Raw genomic sequence first — 8,837 nt, 5'->3', positions numbered from 1 at the left:
CTTTTTTTGGTTTTTAGCTTAGGAATTGAAATCAAGTCTTATATTGCTTGCATTTTTGTCAATTGTTTAAAAATGCATGATACAAAAATAGTGATTGTGGAATTAAAAATGCTTTCTTTGGCATTAAAAACCTACCAACGCGATACAAAAACAGTATATTAGAACTGTACATCTTCCAAAAATAGTGATTGTGGCTGCTCAACTTAAGGACTTTGGAGGAATTTATTGTAGATTTTACATAGCTTTATTTTGCTTGATAAAAACTGCTATGGATATTGAAAATATTCAAAGCTCAAACTCTTTTTCTCATTGGGGTTGAATTTAATTATGTTTTCTCTTTTTTTTGGTTTTTAGCTTAGGAATTGAAATCAAGTCTTATATTGCTTGCATTTTTGTCAATTGTTTAAAAATGCTTGATACAAAAATAGTGATTGTGGAATTAAAAATGCTTTCTTTGGCATTAAAAACCTACCAACGCAATACAAAAATAGTATATTAGAACTGTACATCTTCCAAAAATAGTGATTGTGGCTGCTCAACTTAAGGACTTTGGAGGAATTTATTGTAGATTTTACATAGCTTTATTATGCTTGACGAAAACTGCCATGGATATTGAAAATATTCAAAGGTCAAACTCTTGGGGTTGAATTTAATTCTGTTTTCTCTTTTTTTGGTTTTTAATTAGCTTAGGAATTGAAATCAAGTCTTATATTGCTTGCATTTTTGTCAATTGTTTAAAATGCTTGAATCCTTGAAATTTGTATTCAATGGGCTTATTATTAGGTTCCTAATGATGAAAGTTTGAACCTTTATGAGCTATTTAACCAAAGCATAAATGTTCAATACACTAAAAGGCTTTCACAAAAAATTTTTGACAGCACATATTTTCATTTGGAGTTAATTACATAAAATTGAATTTAAGGACTTCTTGTAGATGTGATGTTAAAAAGGCATGCTTTTATTGTGTTGAATGATTCATATCAAGTTTCACTCCTTAGGTATAGAAGAAACTAAAAGGGTAGCAAATTCTTAATTATACAAAATTTACTTTTTTAGATTTTCAATTTTCCTAGCATCCTCAAAAACTGCTATAGATGCAGATCATTAGCCATGAAGTTTGTTAGTTTTAATTTCTATAATGAAATTTGTTCTTTAATCTTAGTCTATTTGGATTTAAATTGGTTTTATAATGGCTGAATATGTTGTGATTGAATTTCTGTTTGATGGTGAGCCTGTGTGTCCTTGGTGTAATGGCTATAGCTTTTGTTTGGATTTGAAACCAATGAATGGTGGTTGGATGAGCTTTGCATGTATTAGTGTAAAAAAGTTGCAATGGTTGAGTGTACTAATCTTCTTGATGTTTTTTCCCTTTGCTTTGATTTTTATTATTGCCTTGCTTCTTGTGGTTGTTGTTATTGTTGTTGTTGTTACCTCTTCAGCAATTTTAGGAGTTTTTTTTCCTTTGATTTAAACTAGAAATTCTATTGCTTGGTCATGAGCTATTCTAAAAATTCTTATGAATTTTTTCATTTTTTGTCCTAATTTTTCTTAAGGGCGTATTATTTTCCTAAATTTGGATTGACCATGCACTATGCAGCAATGTATTATTCTAGTAGGATAATATGTTTGGCCAGTTGTAGTTCATTTTATACATTAAATCTATGGCTCTTGACAGATGAACTTGTGAGGAATTTTTTTGCTGTCTTGAGTTGTTACTAGTCATACTTTATAAGTTCAGCTCAAATTTTAGGTAATGAATTACATATTTTTATATGTTTGTTATTGCATGCCCAAAATATTCTGAGTTCTTGGTTCAAAATCATCTTCCAAAATTTGGTGATTTTATTATTGACTGTAATGATTGTAACAAAAAAAAAAAAAAAAAAATCTATGGTTATTATAATAATTGAAATTTGTTTTTCAACACTGCAGGATGACATAGAAGCCAAGCAGCCCAAGCCCCTACCATGAAGCCTACTCAACCTACAGTGAAGCTGGCTTTGTTCATGATTTTTATTTTTATTTTTCATATTTTTATTGTATCATCTTTCTATAGTTTTTAGTGTTTTGAGTGAGTTTTAAATGGGAAAAACACTTAGCTGGCTGAGTTTTTTGCTCTGTCAATTAGATCATTTTTAGCTATCTAGATGGTTCTCAATGGAAATTTCAGTTCATTCATTTCCTTCTATGCATAGAATAGTTCTTTCTAACAAACTACTACTTGAATGTAGTCAAATAATTTTCTCTCTACTTTGGAGATGGTTCTGCTTCTTAGTGCCTCAAATAATTAGTAGCAAGCTTCATTTTGCCACAGTGATGAAAATGTGGTTTATTGCATGTCATCCCATATTGCTACTCTTTCTATTGTTAGATTTAAAAATCTACCAACATGATACAAAAACAGTATATTAGAATTGAACATCTTCCAAAAATAGTGATATTGGATTAAATCAAATATGTTTACAACAGTAATCTAAACTTGCTTAGTAGTACTTTAATGCCAGAGAAAGCATTCTTGCTAAAAAAAATTATATATATATATATATATATATATATCATATATGGCTATAGATAATAAAAATTGAAAATAATAATATAATATTGTTTTGGTCATCTATTATCTATGTCCTTGCATTTCTTTTCTGTGCTAAATCGATGTACATTCAAAGAGTAATGTATAGATTATCTACCATATTTAGAGTTAGGAACCATCAAGTCCTGGATCAAACTTCTCCTATTATAGTTCTAGAGCTATGTTAGTTTATTTAACCAGCTTTGCCCTCAATAGCACCAAATCTAATATGAAATTGGAAATCTCTCATTCAATCTACCATGTGCTAACAAATTTAGGGAACAAAAGTTAGGGTATGAAGAGATGCTACATTCCACTGAGTAAGAGCATGTAAAAGAAATTGGTTATCTGTCTCCTAAACAAGTTCTCTTCAAGGAGTTTCTAGAATCAAGCATGTATATGTGATGAAGCATAAAAATATTAATTACTTGCATTTAAAAAATGAACAAGATTTGGTACATAACACTGCATTTAAAAATATTAATCACTTTCATCTATAATTCATGTTTAACTAAAAGTTACTCAAACATGCACTTGTACAATCTAACATATTTAACATGTTTGACTAACTTCTTTAGTTACAAAAAATTATCCATAAAATATGTTTCATGTGCAATCAATTGTCTAAATAGTCAGATTTGCTGTCCATAGATGACCAAAACAATATTATATTATTATTTTCAATTTTTATTATCTATAGCCATATATGATATATATATATATATATATATATATAATTTTTTTTAGCAAGAATGCTTTCTCTGGCATTAAAGTACTACTAAGCAAGTTTAGATTACTGTTGTAAACATATTTGATTTAATCCAATATCACTATTTTTGGAAGATGTTCAATTCTAATATACTGTTTTTGTATCATGTTGGTAGATTTTTAAATCTAACAATAGAAAGAGTAGCAATATGGGATGACATGCAATAAACCACATTTTCATCACTGTGGCAAAATGAAGCTTGCTACTAATTATTTGAGGCACTAAGAAGCAGAACCATCTCCAAAGTAGAGAGAAAATTATTTGACTACATTCAAGTAGTAGTTTGTTAGAAAGAACTATTCTATGCATAGAAGGAAATGAATGAACTGAAATTTCCATTGAGAACCATCTAGATAGCTAAAAATGATCTAATTGACAGAGCAAAAAACTCAGCCAGCTAAGTGTTTTTCCCATTTAAAACTCACTCAAAACACTAAAAACTATAGAAAGATGATACAATAAAAATATGAAAAATAAAAATAAAAATCATGAACAAAGCCAGCTTCACTGTAGGTTGAGTAGGCTTCATGGTAGGGGCTTGGGCTGCTTGGCTTCTATGTCATCCTGCAGTGTTGAAAAACAAATTTCAATTATTATAATAACCATAGATTTTTTTTTTTTTTTTTTTGTTACAATCATTACAGTCAATAATAAAATCACCAAATTTTGGAAGATGATTTTGAACCAAGAACTCAGAATATTTTGGGCATGCAATAACAAACATATAAAAATATGTAATTCATTACCTAAAATTTGAGCTGAACTTATAAAGTATGACTAGTAACAACTCAAGACAGCAAAAAAATTCCTCACAAGTTCATCTGTCAAGAGCCATAGATTTAATGTATAAAATGAACTACAACTGGCCAAACATATTATCCTACTAGAATAATACATTGCTGCATAGTGCATGGTCAATCCAAATTTAGGAAAATAATACGCCCTTAAGAAAAATTAGGACAAAAAATGAAAAAATTCATAAGAATTTTTAGAATAGCTCATGACCAAGCAATAGAATTTCTAGTTTAAATCAAAGGAAAAAAAACTCCTAAAATTGCTGAAGAGGTAACAACAACAACAATAACAACAACCACAAGAAGCAAGGCAATAATAAAAATCAAAGCAAAGGGAAAAAACATCAAGAAGATTAGTACACTCAACCATTGCAACTTTTTTACACTAATACATGCAAAGCTCATCCAACCACCATTCATTGGTTTCAAATCCAAACAAAAGCTATAGCCATTACACCAAGGACACACAGGCTCACCATCAAACAGAAATTCAATCACAACATATTCAGCCATTATAAAACCAATTTAAATCCAAATAGACTAAGATTAAAGAACAAATTTCATTATAGAAATTAAAACTAACAAACTTCATGGCTAATGATCTGCATCTATAGCAGTTTTTGAGGATGCTAGGAAAATTGAAAATCTAAAAAAGTAAATTTTGTATAATTAAGAATTTGCTACCCTTTTAGTTTCTTCTATACCTAAGGAGTGAAACTTGATATGAATCATTCAACACAATAAAAGCATGCCTTTTTAACATCACATCTACAAGAAGTCCTTAAATTCAATTTTATGTAATTAACTCCAAATGAAAATATGTGCTGTCAAAAATTTTTTGTGAAAGCCTTTTAGTGTATTGAACATTTATGCTTTGGTTAAATAGCTCATAAAGGTTCAAACTTTCATCATTAGGAACCTAATAATAAGCCCATTGAATACAAATTTCAAGGATTCAAGCATTTTAAACAATTGACAAAAATGCAAGCAATATAAGACTTGATTTCAATTCCTAAGCTAATTAAAAACCAAAAAAAGAGAAAACAGAATTAAATTCAACCCCAAGAGTTTGACCTTTGAATATTTTCAATATCCATGGCAGTTTTCGTCAAGCATAATAAAGCTATGTAAAATCTACAATAAATTCCTCCAAAGTCCTTAAGTTGAGCAGCCACAATCACTATTTTTGGAAGATGTACAGTTCTAATATACTATTTTTGTATTGCGTTGGTAGGTTTTTAATGCCAAAGAAAGCATTTTTAATTCCACAATCACTATTTTTGTATCAAGCATTTTTAAACAATTGACAAAAATGCAAGCAATATAAGACTTGATTTCAATTCCTAAGCTAAAAACCAAAAAAAAGAGAAAACATAATTAAATTCAACCCCAATGAGAAAAAGAGTTTGAGCTTTGAATATTTTCAATATCCATAGCAGTTTTTATCAAGCAAAATAAAGCTATGTAAAATCTACAATAAATTCCTCCAAAGTCCTTAAGTTGAGCAGCCACAATCACTATTTTTGGAAGATGTACAGTTCTAATATACTGTTTTTGTATCGCGTTGGTAGGTTTTTAATGCCAAAGAAAGCATTTTTAATTCCACAATCACTATTTTTGTATCATGCATTTTTAAACAATTGACAAAAATGCAAGCAATATAAGACTTGATTTCAATTCCTAAGCTAAAAACCAAAAAAAGAGAAAACATAATTAAATTCAGCCCCAATAAATCAATCAACAAAATTCTGACACCATTATTTTCTTTGCTTCCTTTCCTAGCAACCAAATAGAGTTTATTAAAAAAAATAGAGATAAGAGAAAACCTTACCGATTGGTGGTCTCTCTGTAAAACAAGCCCAAATTGGCAAGGAAATTTTCATCACAACCACCACCTTTGATGGTGGCTTCTTCTTTCCTTCGACCAAACTCTCTTTCTTTCTCTCTCAATCTCATATGCATCCATAGATTAAACCTGAAAAAGCATCAACTACTCTCTTGTCCGATTCTCTCCAAACCCTAACCCTTACTTTCTCTGATTTAGGTCTAAAAAGCATTAGATTCTCACTTAAACACTCGATTCTCTCCAAACCCCAACCCTTACTCTCTCTCTCTGATTTGGGTCTAAAAAGGGTGCAAGTGTTTGGGAGTCAGGATCTCAGATGGTAAGCTGCTGTTTTTTTCTTTGTTTTTCTTATGGGTCTGAGTTGGGTATACGGGAAGCGGTGACGACGGGGTTGAGGGAGAGGCAGAGAGCAAGTGTGGATGTTTAGAGAGTGGTGGAGGCGTAGTCGGGGTTGAGAGAGTGGAGCGTTAGAGAGAGTGACAAAGAGAGCTCGGTTGAAGTGAGAGAGAGAGGAGAGAGAGTTTTAGTGAAATCCAAAAATGGGAAGCTGAAATGAAATCTTGAGGGAGCACACGGGATTTGTGCTATTGCAAATCCTGGTGAGGTGTCAAAATAATGAGTCATTGGATTAAATGAATGGTTGGGCTTTGTGCTATTGCACAGGATCTTAATCCTAAAATAAAATGCATAAATTTGGGAATTAGTAGACATGTATCAGATTTTGATTTGTAAAATCTAGATAGAGCAGAGAAAAGGTAAAATAATTTGGCTATATCAACTTTCTATTTTTCAGAGGTTTACTGATTAGAGATTTGTAGACATCTTTTTTATCTTTTCAAGATAAGGATATGCAGTTATTCTTAATATGATTGATAAGGTGAATATTAACATATATCTATTTTCTCAATCTACATCTCTTCATTATTTCCCTGAATATAAACAGCAGAACTGTTAGTGATTCCGAGAGTTCGAGACAAAATTTTTGACGCCAAAATCCAATTGATAAACTTCCTGACACTTCACTACTGTTGGTTATCAACTAAATTCGCAATCACCCACTCCTCTTCTATATAATGAATTTAGTTTCCACCAATATCACAATTTTTTTATTAATTGTTTTTGGAAAAAAAAAATTAAATATAACATCTAATCTACAATATAAGTGATAATTTTGGGAATATAAGTGATAATTTTGGGATATCAAAATAATGCTTATTTCTTTTCCTCTCTGCATATAATGTTCGATCACAAAATCTTTAACTTTTTATATAAGGTACGTTGTAAAAATAAGATAGGCCAAAATTACATGATAATTGATACCACTATTGCATGATAGAAAGGAAAATCATTACATGATTTCAACCATCAGGAACTTGGAGACAAGTTTATAAATAATTAGATTAATTAAAAAATGAAAGAGGCTTAGTTACAAATTACACACTCTAAGTTTATATTGTTTACATTTTCACCCCTAAAGTATTTTTTTTTTCTTCCAATTTGGTGCCTCAACTTTTATTTTGGTTTCAATGTGGTCCTTTCGTTAACTATTATCTAGTGGATTTTCCTTAAACCAATTATTATTTTTCTTTTCCATTTTACCATCAAATATTTTTTACTTTTTTTTTTCACCGGTGATGTCTTCGCTTCAAACTCAAGCATCGAGCACCTATCAACCACCCCAAGATACCCAAAAAAGAAGAAGAAGAAGAAGAAGAAGAAGAAGAAAATTTTAGGTCAAAGCTTCTCCACTCCCCCACCCCCAAAACACTAACCGGCAAACCCCACGACAAATGTAACCACAATAACCAGTTTTCAACCCTATAATTTTAACTGAGGCAATATTATTTGACCAATCGAAATCCACAAATACACCAAAATTTTCTCAAAACCCAGCATCCTAAAACTACCATTTCATACCTCAGACAGAACTCAATTCAAATTGGCAAAAGTTTCTCAAAACTCACTAAAACCAATGCATATATTCATTTTAGTCATCGTAAAGTTCATTTTTATTTTATATTCTAAGATCTAATTTCTTTATAAGATCTGTGTTGGAATAAACATTTTATTGTCAGATGTTTTGAGTTTCTAAAATTTCTTAGGAAGTAAAGTTGGGAGATTTTGTAACAAGGCACAGATCAAAACCTGAGAATATGTTCTTTTTCATGGGAATGCATGGGTGTGCTCTTATACAGGGAAACTTATTGTATATTCTAAGTATTATAAATGTGTACTCTTCCCTCTCTCACGAATTATAAATTCTACCATAACTTTAATTAATGAGGCCTAGAGTTATATGAGAATGGGAAGTACGCATTTATGGTACTTTTACTCAATAAATAACCCTTATACAGGACAAAGTGAAAAATACAAAAGCAATTACTATTAGATTTAAGGGTAAAAAACACCCTTATAGTAATGTCACTATTGTTTTCTAGAAATGAGTGATTAAGCATTAACTCTTCTTATTAAGGGGGAAAAAAACACAGCATTAACTCTCCACTCTCCTGTGTGTCATCGTCTTCTTCCACACATCCTCACTCGCATCTTTCTTTTTGCACTATGTACATTTAGGCCCACCATTGATTTTTTTACAATATTGTTTTAAAGTACTGGAAAATTTTAGAAATACATAGCCAAAGTCATATTTTTTTTAGAGAATGATTGTTGAGGATGAGTATTTCTAAGGATAAAAAACACTCATGGCCAAAGTTAGGGGCAGAGCCTTGAATTTTTATTTGGAGGGGCGAAGTTGCGGCACTAATATATTTACCAAGACAACCCCTCTCCACACACACATATATACACACACGCTTTTTTATTACATACACACATATATATAAACACAAACCCAAC

This window comes from Quercus suber, unplaced genomic scaffold, assembly GCF_002906115.3.
Source record: "Quercus suber isolate HL8 unplaced genomic scaffold, Cork oak 2.0 scaffold_129, whole genome shotgun sequence".
NCBI classification, from domain to species: Eukaryota; Viridiplantae; Streptophyta; class Magnoliopsida; order Fagales; family Fagaceae; genus Quercus; species Quercus suber.
The sequence above is the reverse complement of the archived record's forward strand: the minus strand, read 5'-3'. Positions refer to the sequence as shown.